Source organism: Culex quinquefasciatus, chromosome 2 (assembly GCF_015732765.1).
Source record: "Culex quinquefasciatus strain JHB chromosome 2, VPISU_Cqui_1.0_pri_paternal, whole genome shotgun sequence".
In the NCBI taxonomy this organism is placed as follows: domain Eukaryota; kingdom Metazoa; phylum Arthropoda; class Insecta; order Diptera; family Culicidae; genus Culex; species Culex quinquefasciatus.
The window spans coordinates 125039735-125059820 of NC_051862.1; the positions used below are offsets into that span (position 1 = coordinate 125039735).

Sequence of the window (20086 nt, forward strand, 5' to 3'; positions counted from 1 at the left end):
AATGTTCTGATTCAAATGAGCGTAACCAACCTGCCAGGTCACTGCACACAATCCTTTCCCCCCAAAACTATGTTGCTTTAAAATATGTGTTTTGCAATAAAATAAATTTACTCTTTAACTTCTACCCACCTTTTCCCTTTCTCATTTTCCGAAGTTTTTCTCCGTTTTGTTCTTAATTTTCCCTCCTCCACCACCAAGCTTTCTGCGGTTGCTGCTTAACAGGTGGGAGCTTTCCACCATGAGTTATGATTTCCGCTTAAGGGGCAAGTTTGTCCGATTTATTTACCGCTGAGGGTTTCGAAACCACAACCGCAGAACAACAGCAGAAAAAATAGTAAAATAAACTTTTCCGCAGCAAGTGTAAACAAGACGTGGAAATGGGAAGCGGAAATTTAGTACAACTTTGGTCGGTTTCAGTTAAGATTCCGCGCGCCCAAGAAGTTGATTCTTATCGTGTAAATAGGGCAACAACTGGAGCGTGGTGGCTTCTTTTTTGTGTGAAGCGACTCAAGAATTTTACATAACATATAAATGTAAACATTTCGCAAAATAAAGGCAAAACCACCGCCAAGTACAATGGCTTTTTGCTTCTCATAGGGAGGAGGGAAGGTCGAGAAAGCTAAGGAATGTATTTCTTTTGTGTAATTCCAAAAATAACTGTCTGGGTCTTTTGCCACGGTAGCTGTAGGTATTATTGTGGGTGCATTGCAACTTTGGGGTTTCTTCTGAGAATTTGCATTTTGGCCTGTGTGTCTACCACGGTACAAGATGTTGTGTAACAGGGTGGCCTTTTGTGTAAGGTGCTTAAGGTACGTGTTGATGCCACTCTGGCGTGGTTTGGTGCTTATCTTGGGTAGATTATGAGATCTGTGAAGGTTATGATGGGATATCTGCACAGAAAGATAAGTGATTCCATGTCGGTTTGGATATCTACAGTTCAAAAACGAAACCAACATGATTAAATACAAATTCAACGCATTTTTTTTTAAAGAAGACATTCCAATCCTACAAATTCCAACTTAAAAGAAGTTGGAAGAACTTTTCCCATTTGCTCATTTTCCACATTAACGTTCATTCATTCGCGCAACTCAATTGGAAAAGTTTGCAAATGTGTGCAATTTCAATTCTACAAAAACCCCCAGCTTTCTTTCTCCAAGTGTTGTTGCATAATGTTGCTCGTAATCCACCGAGAATGAAAGCAAAAAAAAGCACTCACATGAGTGTGAGCCAGCTGGCTGGCAGTGCATTGAAGAGTGAGAGAGTGAGAAAGCTCCACGCAGCGCGCAAAAGCACAACTTTCAATTAGCGTTAAATCCTTTGAAATTAGCTCAAAGCACCCCGAAATGCATTTTCCCATCCCAACTCTCGCAAAGCGACGCACTAAAATAAAAGAGTTGAAAAAAGAACGTCTGGATGATCCTTTTGGCAGTTTGAAGCTCGGAATTTCTTCCACGCCAGACAACATGAGCGGAACATACACACATTTTTTTTTCTCGTTTTCTTCTGTTTTTGCTCGATTCGAGGAAAAACTTCTCAAAGCAGGGGAAAAAAAGCTCGCAATCTTGCGATAGTAATCTTTAATTATTTCATTTTGAGCATTTGAGCCATCTTTTTTCTGTCTTTGGGACGATTTCACTCTATTTTCTTTTCTGTACGCTGAGCCGTCGTGACGACCATTGATGGTGGAGGGAGATCGTGATGATGATGATGATGCTGATGGCAAATGGGAGGGATGATGGGAGGCTTGCGATATCTTTCCACCCTAGTTCACACCCCATGACGGGTCTTGTTTTTTTTTTTTTTGATAGGGCAAATCTGATGAACAAAAGGGGTGGAAAATGGGATGTTGATAGCAACTTTCCATGTTAAAGATTTGGTTTTGATTTTAAGTTTTAAGTCAACCAAATTTAAAAAGAGAACTTATTGACTTTGCTGTTCAAGATGTATCATCATCATGAATAAAGGATAATGTACTCGGGTATTTGTTGCAGAATAAGTTTGTCAATACTATTGAAAATATTAAATTAGTTGATTTATTTAAGAACACGTTTCCTGTATTTTTAAAAGTAAATCTTCGATTGAATTGAGCACTTCTCTAAAAAATCGACATTTTTTATGTATTTTTGAATACCGGCTTGCATTAGCTCTCGAATTACCCGAAAAATGAACGCACAAACATTTCTCGACGCCGTGCCTTCCGATTAACGATGATATCAGACAGACTTCGAACAATGATTAATTTTTGTATTTGAGCAATTCTCTACAAAATCGGTTGGAATCGGGATTCAAAAAAATATTTTTTTCCGCTATCTCAGCAACTAGAGGTCCAATCTTCAATGTCTCTTAGAGAATTTTATATAGCTAATTTTCTGAACTTTTCAAAAAATACTTTCAGAAATGGTCACTGTTTTTAAAGATCGAAAAACTGCAAATATTTCATTAAAATCAAACTTTCGGTGGATATATCTTGAAAACGAAGCACTTTATCAAAAAATCTGTGAAAAACTTTTCGATTGCAAATTCAAATTTACATAAAAAATTAGGTAAAACAAAATGTATGTATGAAATATATTTTTTTCCAGAAATCACTATTTTTAGAATACTTATAGCTCAGCGGCAAAAAAATTACCATACTTCTCTATGAGTCAAAAGTTGCAGGTTGAAACATATAAAAAAATCTCGAAAATAGAAAAATACCAATTTAGGGAACTCAGTTTTTGTAAAAAAAATTGTTAATAAAAAAATATGCAAGATTTATTTTCCGCGTATCTTTCTTTTTCTCAACAGTCTTCATCAATACCTACAGCTTTGCTGGAGACACCAAATTGATCAGAAAATTCCTTCAAAAGTTACAGATTTTTGAATATATACGTACCATTTTTGTATGGGCAGCTGCCAACCCGAGCAGGGGTAAATAACACGGGAATACCAAATTTTGGTATTACTTGGGCAAATAACAGCGACCAAAATGTGCCCTTGGTTGCCCAGTAATAGATGGTAAAATACCATGAAATCATACCAAAAGCTTGTATGTGGAAGGGCACAACAATACCATACCATGTTATTCCAAAGGTAAAATAATACCACAAAATAAAACCATTTCAATACCAAGTTGAGGTCTTCTGAATTTTTGAACATTGCTTGAATACCAAAACTTGGTATTGCCATGGTTTTATTTTTAGGTATTCCCGCGCCCTTGGAAAATCAGATTTTGGTATTCCTGTGGTCTTCCACATACATGATTTTGGTATGATTTCATGGTATTTTACCAACTATTACTGGGCAACCAAGAGCACATTTTGGTCGCTGGTATTTGCATAAGTAATACCAATATTTGGTATTTTCATACCATTTTTAGTGCAGCAGTTGCAGTTAGTGAAAAAACGTAAATGATCCTTATGCAACAACCAAATCTACTCACCTGATGATTCCATGTTGTTTTTAGTGATATTCTTCACCACACCGAATGTATTTGTCATTGATGAACGGCTGTACTTGAAGTTCTTGAAGCTTCTGAAAAATAACAAGATTGAAAAATAAGTATTATTAAAATGAAACTGGATTGAAATTCACCAAAATTCAATAATCTGTTGATTGACTCGTTTTTCAAAGTATTTGGTTATCCCAACTTAAAAAAATTTCAACGTTTTTGATAAAAATATTAGTGGGTATATCACAAAAAAAAATAAATCAGCTTTAACATTTTTGGGTTTCAAGTCATTTTAGCGCAAAATTAATTATCTCGTCAAAAATTTAAAAAAAATCCATAGTTTCAGAGAAAATTGATGAAACCTTTCAATACCAAAATAATACCAAAATGTGGCATCCTGACTTAGAAATTTTTCCACAATGTCAAGTCATTTCTGTAGGGGGTATATCAAAAATGTTTAAAATCAAGTTTGAAATTTTCGGTTTTCAATGAAAGCATTCGCTTTGAGACCTCGTTTTAGCGCAAAATTAATTATTTTGTCAAAATTGGTCAAAATTTTCCCATAGTTTCAGAGGAATTTGATAAAACACTTTAATACCAAAATAATACCAAAATGTGCCATCCTGACTTAGAAAATTTTCCACAATTTCAAGTCATTTCTGTAGGGGGTATATCAAAAATGTTTAAAATCAAGTTTGAAATTTTCGGTTTTCAATGAAAGCATTCGCTTTGAGACCTCGTTTTAGCGCAAAATTAATTATTTTGTCAAAATTGGTCAAAATTTTCCCATAGTTTCAGAGGAATTTGATAAAACACTTTAATACCAAAATAATACCAAAATGTGCCATCCTGACTTAGAAAATTTTCCACAATTTCAAGTCATTTCTGTAGGGGGTATATCAAAAATGTTAAAAATCAAGTTTGAAATTTCCGGTTTTCAATGAAAGCATTTGCTTTGAGACATCATTTTAGCGCAAAATTAATTATTTTGTCAAAATTGGTCAAAATTTTCCCATAGTTTCAGAGGAATTTGGTAAAACACTTTAATACCAAAATAATACCAAAATGTGGTGTTCGACCATTGACAAATTCTGCAATTTTGCAATATCAAAACAATTTCTTAAATTGGTATCATACCACATTTTGCTCTTGCATAATCCTTAAGACAAATTTTTAAGGGTCCAGGAATACCAAAATTTGGTATTGATACCAGAGAAAGGTATTATTACGCATTTCCCTTGTTATTTACCCATGCTCGGGAACATTGTATGGAGACTTGTATGGATGAACCAATGACATAAAATTGCTTCTTGGTCCCACAAAATTTGAGCCAAATAAAAAAATACAAATAAAATCAATTTCCGGTTTTGGTACAGAATTGTTCATCTGAGAAGAACGCAAAACAAAACTCCTCCAGATTTCTAGAACAAAGTACTGGATGTTTTAGGGTTTTTTGAAAGAGCACTCGATTTTGAACCAAACTGCATCAAAAATTCAAAAGTGACGCATATGCATATTGGACATTTATGCTAATTGGCATATTTATTTGTAGAAAATATGGTTCAAATGTTTTTTTAACTTTTTACATTCTTTTAAATATAAACAGTACCAAAAAAATGATGCTATTTTTGCTAGGTTTCTATCCTTTTGCATAAAAAAAAATTAACTAATTTTTTTGTTGAATGTTTGAAGGTTAAACTTTAAAAAAGTCTCAAAAAATCCGAGAACAAAGTTTTTTTCAGAAAACCTCAAAATTTTAAAAAATATTGAAGTAAAATTTATGAAAATCGTTCAAAGCAAATTTTTCATAGATGTTTTCAATGTTCATGCGTTTTGGCTAATAATAAGTTTTTTTTTTGCAAAAAAAAAAGATAAAAACTTTTGACCTTTTGTCCTTTCGACCTTTTGGCCATTTCGTGCTTTCCATTTCATTAGGGCACAAAACTTTTGTAAACAAGAGTGTATCCCTCTCACACCTTATGCAAACTGTCATTTGAGTGAAAGGGATACACTATTGTTTACAAAAGTTTTGTGCCCTTTTGAAATGTTTGGCTCCATTTGACCTTTTGGCACTCGACCTTTTGCCCATTCGACCTTATGTCTTTCGACCTTTTGTCATAAATTCCAAAAAATCGTAGCTTGAAGACAGCTTTTCTGATCAAATTGATAACGGCCCCTCTTACCGATTTAGAGCTTTGATGTCTTCGAGTAATTGGGGTGGTCCAAATTTTAGGGTGGTTCATTTTTTTTTGTAGAGAGGTTGCGATTGTCCACGCTCCATATAAAAAAAAAAAATATTTTGTATGAAAATTGTCCATGACGGCTGAGAGGAGGGGGTCGAAATTTTCAAAAAAGTGTCCATGTGGTTTGTGGATGGTTCCTTATCTTTGCCAAATTTTGACAGATTTCGAATGATATATCATTTTCTGCTTATTTCGAACCACTTTTCGATTGAAATGAACGAATTTAATAGAAAATTTTATAATTTAACGAATACGAGAGCTAATATTTATTTGAACGATAAACAATATTCAACCTTTTTGACACCGAAAACTAGTTAATCCATAAGAATAAATCAAGCTCTTGAATTAGTTCGTAATACCCATGCCATTCACCATTTATAGTTGTTATATTTTCTTTTGCCAAACTTTTCCAGATTTTTTTCGGTATTTGACCAGATTTTTGCAATTTTGACCTTGCAGGGTTGCCATCCTCAAACGGGAAGTTTTTTAGATCCAGTTTTTTTATTTAGGTTAGAGTGATTCTGGAAAAAAGTGATTTTGGATTTATCGAGTCGAGAGTTTTAAATAATAATTTTTCAAAAAGGTGATGGAGTTCGATCTCCATCCTGGAAGCATCTGAAAGTACACATTGTTCAGTGCACAGGCTGTAAAAAAATCGGAGAACATTTCTCGACTTTTTTTTGAAAAGGTCCTATAAACAAATTTTTCACTTTTTGCTTTTTGGGTGTTTTTGAATACCCCTGACTCAAGGCGGTTCTAAAAACACCCAAAAAGCAAAAAATTAAAATTTTGTTTATAGGACCTTTTCAAAAAAAACTCTAGATTTTTGTTAATCTATTTTTATCTTAATTTGAAATGAGTTTCGTTTCAATCGTTTTTTGCTTAAAACTTTTGAAAAGGGTGGCCAAAATATCAAAAAATTTATTTCAGAAGTATTTTGAATTTTAATGAATTTTCGATGCAAAAAGTTTTTTTTTCGCTTAAAATTTTGTATTCGTCAGTTTCATTTTTTTGAAAATTAATGATTGCATATCAACTGTACGGGTGTATAATGCATTTTCCATTAGAGTTTCATTGAACTGTTGAAATTCTGGCTTGCTATTTCAATTATTATTTTTTATTTGTTTGCCCCCTCCCACCCGATCTCGGCCAGTGCCGAAGTAAAAAACTTTGAAAAATATTTGCATGGTTCTTAGGGACCATCCATAAACCACGTGGACACTTTAGGGGGTATGGCGATTGTCCACGCTCCATACAAAAAGTTTTTTTGTATGGACAATTGTCCACGAGGGGGTTGAGATTACCAAAAAAAGTGTCCACGTGGTTTGTGGATGGTCCCTTAGTCATTCATTAGTTTAGGTAAAATCTTAAATTTGTCCAAAGATATTATTTACACAGATAATACAAATTTTATACGAATATCTTTCATAAAATCGAAAAATTTGTTTTTCATCCGAAAATTTTTTCATTGATTTTTCCCCTGCAAAAAGATAAGTAACAGAAAATCACTCTTCGAAAAACAAAATCATCCTGTCACCAAATTAAACAACTTCCCATTAAACCACATCACTAGCAAGAACCCCCCAAACCGCGTACGTGTTTCGTAAACTACACTTAAATTCTTGTTACTTGAAGCACCAGCCACTTGATACGAGCCCGACGTGGAATTTCTCATCACCCAATCAAGGCTATGCTTGCATTTTCCCCCTTCCATCCACTGCTCCCACACAGAGAAGGAAGCCAGTTTTCTTCGATTTTCCGCCAAGTTCTTGATTTCGGGGGAAAAAGTAGGCGGTAGGACTTAAGTTTATGTACAACGTATTTTTTTGTGTGTGCTCTTTTTACCCATTATTATAACGAAAACGCATTTGTTGCTTCCAGTTACATTCAACCCCCCCAGTCCTTATGGCGTTCTTCAGGACTTGAGGAGGAATTTTCTCCCTTCTTAAGGGGGAGGACCATATTCTTGCTTCTTATATATCTTGTGCCCTTTCTGCCCGGCTGTGCATGTATAAAGTTGTACTTTTTTCTTTTTTTCGAAGGGATTTTCTCCCCGACTGCAGTCAGCTGGTCTTGATTCTGGAATGAAAATGCAGTCAGTCAGTGCTGCCACGTGAAGGAGCTCGCCCAAGTCGTTCCAAGGTTATTAAAACTTAAAGTAATGTATTTTAAATTAACTTTTACTTACTGTTTATGTTCGACTTTTCGAAAGTGGGCCAGCTCGGGGCTGGTGCTCCCGCGGGAAAGTTTCCCATAATTCTTAATCACTTAATTAGCATTGCCGAACGGAATCGGCAAACGGGGGGAAAGAGTTGAACAAAAAAAGCTTGTCGAAGAAAACTTTTCAAGCTCGGCTCCGGCGACAACTTTGGCAAAAAGTTTTGTGGTGTACACACGTTAATTACGTGCAAAAGTGGGTGAATAAGTTGGCTTCACGTATTTTTAGTTGAAGGAAGTGCGCACCGTTTGTTTAATTTACATGGATTGGGAGAATGGAGAGTAAAAGATTTTTATAATAAAATATCATGACAAGACAGGTAACTATGATTTGTTTGATTAATATTTACAATATTTTTGAATATTTATTGTAGTTTGGGACGAGTTTTCCAAGTAAATCACTGAAAAATTATCAGAAGCTCTTTAAAAAATACCACAAAATTTATTAGTAAATAAGGAGCCGTGTTTTAATAAAGCAATATTGGCATAATGTAGAGCGTCCAATTTCACGTCCCGGGATTTCCCGGAAAAAAATATTTCCCGTTTCCCGGGAAATTTGTAAATTTCCCGGGAATTCCCAAAATTTAAACGGAAGCATACATCTTCTTAACTTTTTGGATCCAATATTTTGAAAATGCTCTGAAAAAAATATTAAATGAAAAAACTCAACATTATCTTGTTAAATTTTATTCATTATTAAGTTCATATATGTATCAGATTATCAGAAATTTTGATATCAAAGTTTATTTCTGATGATATTAATTTCTGAGGCAACTGGACAAAGATCTTGCATAATGAAAATGATTTACTACTATGTAGGTATGATTTTTATAGAATTACTGGTGTTACTTCGTTTTAAAAATATACTGCCATAGTAATCTAGAGAGTTTGTTTTACATTATTGTTTACCATGTTCAAATGAGATGTACGTATAATTTGAATCATGTTTTTTGTGCCATGAAAAAACTTTCAAGCGAAGTCAGTTATAAACCTAAAAATCATATGGTATAATAAACCTATACAAAATAATTTAAAAAAAACGACTTTGAATGGTTTGAAAGGCTTTAAGGAAATTACAAAAAACTATACCATTTTGTTCAAGGGCTGAAACCAGTATGATTTGTTTTAGAAAAGATATTTGTCATGAAAAACATAACATTTCATCATTTCTGCATGTTTTTTTTTTATTTCAAAAAAATTGTTCAGACCACACTCTCTCAAACTGGTCAAAGAGGCAAGTTTAAAAGAATTGTGATTTTGGAGTATGGATTCATTTTACTCACGGTCTAAACATTTTGATAAAAAAATACTTCCCATTTAAAAAATACCTGAGATATTTTTTGATTTATTGTACTTGATATTTATTGTATTTATTGTACTTGATTTATCGTAATTTGAAAAAAAAAAAATCATTTACAGTTAATTGATCTTCACACTTATTTTAACCATTGAAGTCGCTGTCCTATACATTTTTTTGCATAATATTAATCAGAACCAAGTTCAGAAACAATTTTCAATATTTTTAAAATTTCCCGGGAATTCACGAGCCGGGAAATTGGTTGAAAATTTCCCGTTTCCCGGGAAATTTGTTACCCCGGGAAATTGGACGCTCTAGCATAATGGTTAAGGAAAAGTAATTTATTTTCCACTCTCCAAAATTAGCTCAGTGAAACGGATTACTTTTCATCTGGAAAAAGCCATTTATCACTGGCATTCATTCTTCTAAACCCATTACTGTCTTGACTGACCTATCCCACGTCTTCTTCTCCCGACGAGCAACAATACAAGTGCCCTAATTCCAAAAACTTAGGAGACTGCTGTCGTACAACCTCCACCCCCTCACAAAGATATCAATTTGTTCCAGCAGCAACTTCCTGTGTTCCAACAGCGCAACATTCATCTCCTTTTTCAGAAAACACAATACTCGCAAAAACAGTCACTTTCTTCTTCCCCTCCTCTACACTCCGGTTGGCTTTATCATAATTCATTAAATTAACTTTGACTATAAATTTACAGCGCGCGAAACCGACCCCCAAAAATTCCCCCCCAGGCGCGCTTGTTGTGGTTTTCCCTCCACCGCCCACACAGTTTTCCCGGAAAAACCACCACACTTTGGACCCCATTTCGATTATCCCACCCCAAACGAACCCCAACTCAAGCCACACCGTCGAGACACCGCTCGCTTCATGAGCCGAAAATGTAATAAACAAATGAAACTCAATTATAGGGATAATAAATTTGCACTCATCATCATAATGAAAATTAATTTATTACAAAACTTTTCCCACCTCCACGCCGCACCGCAATCCGAAACAGGAATGGTACGCACAGTGCGGTGACAGGGGGCAATATTTGGTATTTTGTATTCTGTCTCATTGTCTTGCAATTATTTACATTTTTTCTAGCACAATTAAGCATCACTTGCGTATCTTAAGCTTCACTTGTTAAGAATAGTGTTTTTTTAATAATATTCAATGAAAAACTTTTTTTTACATATCGATTTTGTTCTGTTTACTGGGCATTTAAAGAAATAATTGGATAGGTATTATATCTTTAATAACAGTTTGATTTCTTCAAAAACTGTAAACTTTTAGGACAAAACATAGACAATTTAATGCAAAATGATACATTTGTAATATTTATAAATATTTTGAAAGGCTTTCCTACTATTCAATGAATTTTGCTATATCACAGTTAAAAATATCTCTAAATTGAAAATATTTTCGAGGTACATAATCTTGGGAAAACTTCAATCTAATATAAATAAAATATTGAAAGACAAAACAAATATGAGTCATTCTCCGCCAACTCACACAGCAGTTGCCCCGACCTCTCTTAGATTTTCGTGAAACTTTGCCCTAAGGGGTAATTTTTGTCCCTGCTCATGAATCAAATGTCCTTTTTTGATGTCTCGTGACATAGGGGCGGTACGACCCCTTCAATTTTTGAACATGTGAACATGTCGTTTTAGGGAAATTTAATGTTCTTTCGAATTTTTACATCTAGAACAAAATATTTCATTTTAACAATTCCTGTTTTTCTTTTTTTTTGATATTTTTTAGAGCGTAACATAATTTACAAAGGCCGTTCAGAAACGCAAACAGTAACTTTTACAAAACTTTTTTAACAGCAAACTCGCTCTACAACTTTGTAGAACTTTATTACACTATAAAAACTAACCCTGGAAAGTTAGAAAAAAACACGAAATTTTTAAATGAAAAGTTTTGTTCAAAAATTACCCTTTTGGGCTACATCAACTTGCAAAGTACATTAAATTTCCCTTGAAACACAATGAACAGAAAAGTTCGGAAAATTTCCAACAAAATTGCTTAAGAGACATTGAAGATTGGACCTCTGGGTGCTGAAATACAGCGAATAAAACAAGAAAATTGAAGTTTTAAAAATCTCATTCAACATTCCCACTTTTTCTAATGCCAATATCATAGCAACTAATGATCCAATTTTCAATGTTGGAAAATTAAACCAATGTTCTTTTTATGATCTTTTAGAAAAATATATGTTGGGTTCAAATCTTCAATATAACTTTCAATAACAAGCTAAAGGTGCCTTCAATAAGGAAGAATCAAGACTACAATCAATTTTTAAAGCACAACGGGTTAACATTTTGAAACCGATGTACTAATTTTGTTGTACTGGTTCTGTTTTAACCGACATAAAAAGTATCAAAATATTGTGCAAAAACACGGCTAAAATCACTGTCCCGATTTGCCCCAGATGACGGTATCATGAAGTGCCTGTTACATCAAAACAGTTATGCTTCTGCCAAAAGTTTTAAGAATATCAGGAAATTCACGAAAATTTGTTTTTTTATAATTTTTTGGAATATTTTTGGATTTAGATTCTTTAAAGTAAAATAATATCTCATTTGGAATAAAATGTAAAATTAAATTATGAAAAGAAACTTTTTGTTATTTTCAAATCCAAAGGTTTCAGAGTTGTGTGTGAAAGATGCTTTCCGAAAAAAATGGTATCAAATTTGCATTAATTTTGAATCAGTGTCATAGAACCGTTTAATACATGGCTTGGTTGATCAAGTTTTACAGAGTTTGTTATTCAACAATTCCAAATCTGATATTATTTTAGAATGAAATCCTAAATTCGTAAGCTATTCCAATAACACAATTTACTTTGGAACATTAGGGACCATCCATAAACCAGGTGGACACTTTTTTGGAAATCTTGCCCCCGATACATTTTTTTTTGTATGGAACGTGGACAATCGCTTTAGTTGAGCTTTAAATGAAAATACTAAATCATTTTAAAAACATACCTGAATATACTTATAGCTCAAATCACATTTTTTGCTGATTTGATGGTCCCAGGATCAAAGGGCTCACAGCTGAAAATATGTCTCTATTCAATTTCAAAATGTTTTACGTAACATATCCTAAAATGATGAAAACACACTAGGATTCTGAGACACGATTTTCTAAAAAAAAACTAACTTAATCCACCTATGTGGTTGGAGCCTTCCTCAAAAAAAGCAAAGCAATCCACTTTAACGACCCCCGGGTCTTTTGTGGGCTCTGTTGCAAGTTTCTGCTCATTTCTAGGCGTCCGAAGGTTATGTGTGGTGAGTCACCCATAGCCTCTTTTACGCAAATGGACCGACATTTTACTTCCCCATCCGATAGAAGGCGTGATCAGGCAAATCTCGTCTCGAAAAATGCCACCGGGTCCGTCTGGGATTGAACCCAGGCCATACTGGGGTTTAGAGGCTATCACGCTAACCACTAAACCACCGGACCCGGTGGAGCCTTCCTCAGTCATTACCAATAATGGCTGATATGATGGGGTTGTACACAAATTTCATCTTTTTTTTTTAGATCCGGAATAAAAAAAGTACATAAATATCACTTAAGAGGCCATATCTCGAGACAGGGTTGCCAGATCTTCAATGTTTTGGACTCGTTGGAAAGGTTTTTTGATAACTTAACCAATGATGGGTCGGATGGTGGATCCGGACATAGTTAACATACATTTAAGTGAGATCCGACTTCCAAAAAGTACATCAATATCACTTAAGTGGTCATATCTCGAGACAGGGTTGCCAGATCTTCAATGTTTTGGAGTCGTTGGAAAGGTCTTTTGATAACCTAACCAATGATGGGTCGGATGGTGGATCCGGACACAGTTTACATACATTTAAGTGAGATCCGGATATATGTGAAAACACATTTTTATACATAACTTTTGAACTACTTATCGAAACTTCAACCTGTATTAAACTCGATCTATGGGACCCTAAACCAAGTCAAATGCAACAAGTTTGGGTCAAATCGGTTCAGCCAGTGCCGAGAAACATGAGCTAGTTTGTTGGTCACATACATACATACACACACACATACACACAGACATTTGTTCAGTGTTCGATTCTAAGTCGATATGTATACATGAAGGTGGGTCTACGACGTTTTTATACAAAGTTCATTTTTAGAGCAGAATTATAGCCTTACCTCAGTGAGGAAGGCAAAATTGGGTGCATTAATTGAGTATAAATCATCAAGCGTCTCCAGCAAAATATGCTAGGAGCTTATTTTAATGGAGAAGCCTGGTACTTTAGTTGGAATGATATCGTCACTTCTGTGCTATCTTGTGACAAACGCCATTTAGTACTTTTCGAGTAAATCGATTTTTAAAGTTTAAAGTTGAATATTTTCACATCAGTTACTGATAGAATCATTCTGAATGAAGCGATCGGTCCGTACACTATCACTCAACAAACGCTCCAAGTATGAACTCATTTAGTAACACCTACTAAAAGATATAGTACAGAAAGTATACAAAAATCAGAAAAGCACGTGTCACAAGTGTGCCCTGAAAGTAAAAAATGTACTACGTGTCACAAGTGTGCCCAAAATTCCCATACAAACTAAGTTAACATTAAATTGATGTTTTTATGAACTTAAACAATATTATTTTTAAATCCAATGTTGTCATTTATCAGAAACTATTTAAATTTTTATTATTTGGAATAAAAGGTTAAAATTTTCCCGATTTTCTTGGATTTTCCAGCTATTTTCGTGATTGCTGGTAAAATGGCTCTATAAGCAATTTTAATCAACTAAATTAATACAAAAATTATTTCAAAATACAAAAAATCAAACCATTAACACGCTTTAAACAAATACAATCAAAAGAAAGTTGGAAAAATCAAGAAAACCCCTGAAAATCAAAGGTTTTCCCCCATATCCGAAAAGCACAGACAATAACCCCGGATGGAAAATTATTTCATTCTAGACACGAACCTTTTATGATTTATGGCAGATCAACGTGTAACAAGATAGCACAAAATTTTCGAATTGAAAATGTACTACATGTTACAAGTGTGTTCCTGAAAATTAATTAAAGGGCTCGTTGAATGTTGATGGCGATTTGTATGGCGGTTGTCACAAGTGTGCCACCAATATTTTGATGGAGTTTTGTATGGCGGTTGTCACAAGTGTGCCACCAATATTTTGATGGAGTTTTGTATGGCGGTTGTCACAAGTGTGCCACCAATATTTTGATGGCGATTTGTATGGCGGTTGTCACAAGTGTGCCACCAATATTTTGATGGCGATTTGTATGGCGGTTGTCACAAGTGTGCCACCAATATTTTGATGGCGATTTGTATGGCGGTTGTCACAAGTGTGCCACCAATATTTTGATGGAGATTTGTATGGCGGTTGTCACAAGTGTGCCACCAATATCTTGATGGAGATTTGTATGGCGGTTGTCACAAGTGTGCCACCAATATTTTGATGGAGTTTTGTATGGCGGTTGTCACAAGTGTGCCACCAATATTTTGATGGCGATTTGTATGGCGGTTGTCACAAGTGTGCCACCAATATTTTGATGGCGATTTGTATGGCGGTTGTCACAAGTGTGCCACCAATATTTTGATGGCGATTTGTATGGCGGTTGTCACAAGTGTGCCACCAATATTTTGATGGAGATTTGTATGGCGGTTGTCACAAGTGTGCCACCAATATTTTGATGGAGTTTTGTATGGCGGTTGTCACAAGTGTGCCACCAATATTTTGATGGCGATTTGTATGGCGGTTGTCACAAGTGTGCCACCAATATTTTGATGGCGATTTGTATGGCGGTTGTCACAAGTGTGCCACCAATATCTTGATGGAGATTTGTATGGCGGTTGTCACAAGTGTGCCACCAATATTTTGATGGAGATTTGTATGGCGGTTGTCACAAGTGTGCCACCAATATTTTGATGGCGATTTGTATGGCGGTTGTCACAAGTGTGCCACCAATATTTTGATGGCGATTTGTATGGCGGTTGTCACAAGTGTGCCACCAATATTTTGATGGCGATTTGTATGGCGGTTGTCACAAGTGTGCCACCAATATTTTAATGGCGATTTGTATGGCGGTTGTCACAAGTGTGCCACCAATATAACATTCATTACACCGTAACATTCGTTACACCGTAGTTTGGTCACACCGTAATATTGTTACACCGCAATATTCGTTACACCGCAGTATGGTTACACCGTAGTATGGTTACACCGCAGTATGGTTACACCGCAGTATGGTTACACCGTAACATAGTTACACCGTAGTATGGTCACACCGTAATATTTTTACACCGCAATATTTGTAACACCGCAGTATGGTTACACCGTAACATAGTAACACCGTAATATGATTACACCGTAACATTGTTACACCGCAACATTCGTTACACCGTAACATTTCTTCACACCGTAGTTTGATTACACCGTAACATTGTTACACCACAACATTCGTTACACCGTCACATTCGTTACACAGCTACATTCGTTACACCGTAATATTGTTACACCGCAACAATCGTTACACCTTATTAATCGTTACACCGTAACATTCGTTACACCTTAGTTTGGTTACACCGTAACATTGTTACACCGCATCGTTGCTTCGTAGCATTCATTACACCGTGGCATTCGTTACACCGTAATAATGCTACGGTGTAAGACTATAACGGTATCACACTGTTACGGTGTAATCATATTACGGTGTAACTTTGTTACGGTGTAATGAATATTGCGGTGTAACAATGTTACGGTGTGACCATACTACGGTGTAACGAATGTTACGGTGTAAGGAATGATGCGGTGTAACGGTGTAACGAATGTAACTGCGTAACGAATGTAACGGTGTAACCAATGTAACGGTGTAACGGTGTAACCAATGTTGTGATGTAACAATTTTATGGTGTAATCAAACTACGGTGTGAAGAAATGTTACGGTGTAACGAATGTAGCGGTGTAACAATGTTACGTTGCTACAATGTTGCGGTGTAGCAATGTTACGGTGTAACAATGTTACGGTGTAACAATGATACGGTGTAACAATGTTACGGTGTAACAATGTTACGGTGTAACAATGTTACGGTGTAACAATGTTACGGTGTAACAATTTTACGGTGTAACGAATGTTACGGTGTAACGAATGTTGTGGTGTAACAAGTGTACGGTGTAATCATACTACGAAGTAACGAATGTTGCGGTGTAACAATGTTACGGTGTAATCATATTACGGTGTTACTATGTTACGGTGTAACCATACTGCGGTGTAACCATACTGCGGTGTAACGAATATTGCGGTGTAACAATGTTACGGTGAGACCATACTACGGTGTAACGAATGTTACGATGTAACGAATGTTACGGTGTAATGAATGTTATATTGGTGGCACACTTGTGACAACGACCATACAAATCTCCATCAAAATATTGGTGGCACACTTGTGACAACGACCATACAAATCGCCATTAAAATATTGGTGGCACACTTGTGACAACCGCCATACAAATCGCCATCAAAATATTGGTGGCACACTTGTGACAACCGCCATACAAAACTCCATCAAAATATTGGTGGCACACTTGTGACAACCGCCATACAAAACTCCATCAAAATATTGGTGGCACACTTGTGACAACCGCCATACAAAACTCCATCAAAATATTGGTGGCACACTTGTGACAACCGCCATACAAATCTCCATCAAAATATTGGTGGCACACTTGTGACAACCGCCATACAAATCGCCATCAAAATATTGGTGGCACACTTGTGACAACCGCCATACAAATCGCCATCAAAATATTGGTGGCACACTTGTGACAACCGCCATACAAATCTCCATCAAAATATTGGTGGCACACTTGTGACAACCGCCATACAAAACTCCATCAAAATATTGGTGGCACACTTGTGACAACCGCCATACAAATCGCCATCAAAATATTGGTGGCACACTTGTGACAACCGCCATACAAATCGCCATCAAAATATTGGTGGCACACTTGTGACAACCGCCATACAAAACTCCATCAAAATATTGGTGGCACACTTGTGACAACCGCCATACAAATCGCCATTAAAATATTGGTGGCACACTTGTGACAACCGCCATACAAATCGCCATCAAAATATTGGTGGCACACTTGTGACAACCGCCATACAAATCGCCATCAAAATATTGGTGGCACACTTGTGACAACCGCCATACAAAACTCCATCAAAATATTGGTGGCACACTTGTGACAACCGCCATACAAATCTCCATCAAAATATTGGTGGCACACTTGTGACAACCGCCATACAAATCTCCATCAAAATATTGGTGGCACACTTGTGACAACCGCCATACAAATCGCCATCAAAATATTGGTGGCACACTTGTGACAACCGCCATACAAAACTCCATCAACATTCAAATAGCCCTTTAGGAACACACTTGTGACACGTAGTACATTTTCAATTCAAAAATGTTGTGCTCTCTTGTGATACGTGGTGTTATAAAATTAGACATAAATGTGTAGTGACATCTGTTGGTACCATACAGTTTTATAGCTTGCTTTTGCCTCTGCACGTGTCACAAGATAGCACAGAAAATTTGTTGAGAAACTGGTCTATGTCACAAGTGTGCCCAACAATATCCCGGAAACGGAAACGAATTTCAAAAATCGGGTGATGGCATCTTGTAGCGTTTGTTAAGTTTAATGAAACGCCATCATTAACTCATTTTCGACCAAAATGGCGTTTGTCACAAGATAGCACAGAAGCGACGATATACCGAAATCCGTTTATTTATGCAACGATAGTGTAAAGTCTCTTTAATAAACGAAAAAAAAATCGTTTCTGAAAAACCTGTTAATGGGTATGATGATTCTTTTTTAGCGAAAATAGTTTAAAGCTCAATTTTTGGAACCTCCATGTTTTGGATAAGACCACCCTATTCACCAAACAAAATAAAATCGGGTCTAATTATCGTTGCCAAGAAACTCCCAGGCCAAATTTGAGCCAACAATTTTGATCTGGAACTGCTGGTTTGACGTGAAATCGCTATATTTGAAAATCATAAACCAGCAAAAACATCAATTTTCCTCAAATAACATGGACGCTAGGGTGGTCCCCCTAAATCAAAGATTGACCCATTCACTAGGCTAAATTCAAAATTTGAGGTTATTCTTAAGTCAGGAGAACCCCTCCCTCCAATCCTTTGATGTTTGCATGGGGAAATTGACAAAATGTATAGAGTAAAGCAACTGTTTCAGTATTTTATCTGAGGAGGGCGCAATAATCACCCAAACTTTATCATTTCTCGGATGTAGGACCTTCATTAATTTTAGAACATAATTCTCGAAGACACCATATTTTTTGGATTTTTTGCTGAAAAGTTATTAGTTTCCAAAAATGACAGTTTTCACGTGGTCCCAATATTATAATTGACTGTTATTTAAAGTATCACAAAATCAATTATGCCTTTACTGAAAACAATCTGAATTCCACTCGCTGCGAAAACTATTTAGCACAACATCTGAACATTCAAATGAAACATTTAAATCATAAGAATCTTGCCTAAACTATTATTTCATTGATTGAATATTTCAAAGCTATCTCTGCAGGAAAAGTTTTCTTTCTTGGAATACTATACAGTTACAAAAGCAAATGAACACAATTCCAACACTTACCGGAAGTCAAAAGTCCAGCTCAGTCTGATAGACTGCTGCTCTTCAGAACGGTGCGCTCCGACCGATAAAGATAATCGCCAACGACCGTCAGTGGAAGCATCCAACGAACATGACAGAGAACAGCAGAAGCAAAAAAAAAAGCACGAGAATCCTTAAAATCACCAGCAAAATGAGCTGCCTTTTAGTTGCCCACTCATTCACTCACAGAAAAAAAACGGACGACGACGATCAGTGTCCTTAGTCAGTGAAGTGGGAAACGATGTCTTTCACCGTTTCTGTTTCGGGGTTTTCTTTTTTTTTGTTGCTTCTTTTCACTCACTTTTCCGCAGCCACTTTCCCTTTTTTCTCAACGGCGAGCAACAGCAACTCACGATGGCTGAATTTATTATATTTTATCTCTTGTTTCACTCGGCTTCTCACTTTCACACTTGATGCTTCTCTTTTATTTTTTGCTCACTTTTTTTCCTCAAACTGTTACGGTTTTTATCCTTTTACTCTTTTGGGCGAAAGGTGCCCGTTTCCACGTGGAAAGTTCTTCTTTTTCGTTTATTTTGTATTTGCTTCTTTTTGAAAAGCACAACACTCGCCCTGATGTTGGGGTAAAACTGTTATTTGCTGTGTTTTATGGATATTTTTCACACTTGGAAGGAATGTGCCAGCACAGCTTCAGTTCTGCTGTAAAGTGATGTTTGCTGCAGCTGGAATCACTATAAAACAATTTAGCACTTGTCAGTCCACGGTTTGGAGCTACTGTTGGCTTCATGACGAGATGAGTGTATGTGTGGGAAGTTTTGGCGAAACATTATGTTGCGAGTTTCATGTGCGAAGACTGATGGATGGATGGTTTATGTGGTCGTGGTGAAGTTTAGTGAACTAGCTGAGCTGATTTAACGATTTTTCGTAATCTCTCATTTTTATAAGGTAGATTTTAAAATTTGTAATCCAATTTTGTTTAACACAAATGATATTCGGATGCCTTTTTGGTCCTTTCGTAAAAATATTTTAAAAAAGTGTTAATTAAAAAATACGTCTATAACATCTTTACTAAACCATAATTTTCAATTCCCCTTGGAAGAAAGCTTTACAAACTTCAATAGTTCAAAAGCAAGATCTAATATTAAATCTGCAACATTTCATGCATAATTTACGACATTTCACACTTGCCTGAAACAATTTTCACTCCATAAAAATGCTCACTATAACCACATCTG

General features: G+C 35.8%; 1 protein-coding gene across 2 annotated transcripts in view; it reads right to left on the reverse strand.

Moving 5' to 3' along the window:
* LOC6045657 (lachesin) overlaps positions 1-19611 on the reverse strand; it is a 163719-nt gene extending 144108 nt beyond the window's left edge. For both annotated transcript variants that reach the window (XM_038255005.1, XM_038255006.1), the window contains exon 1: positions 18876-19611. The gene's annotated coding sequence lies outside the window, so the exon portion shown is untranslated. The remainder of the gene's footprint in view (positions 1-18875) is intronic.
* Positions 19612-20086: the final 475 nt, after the last annotated feature.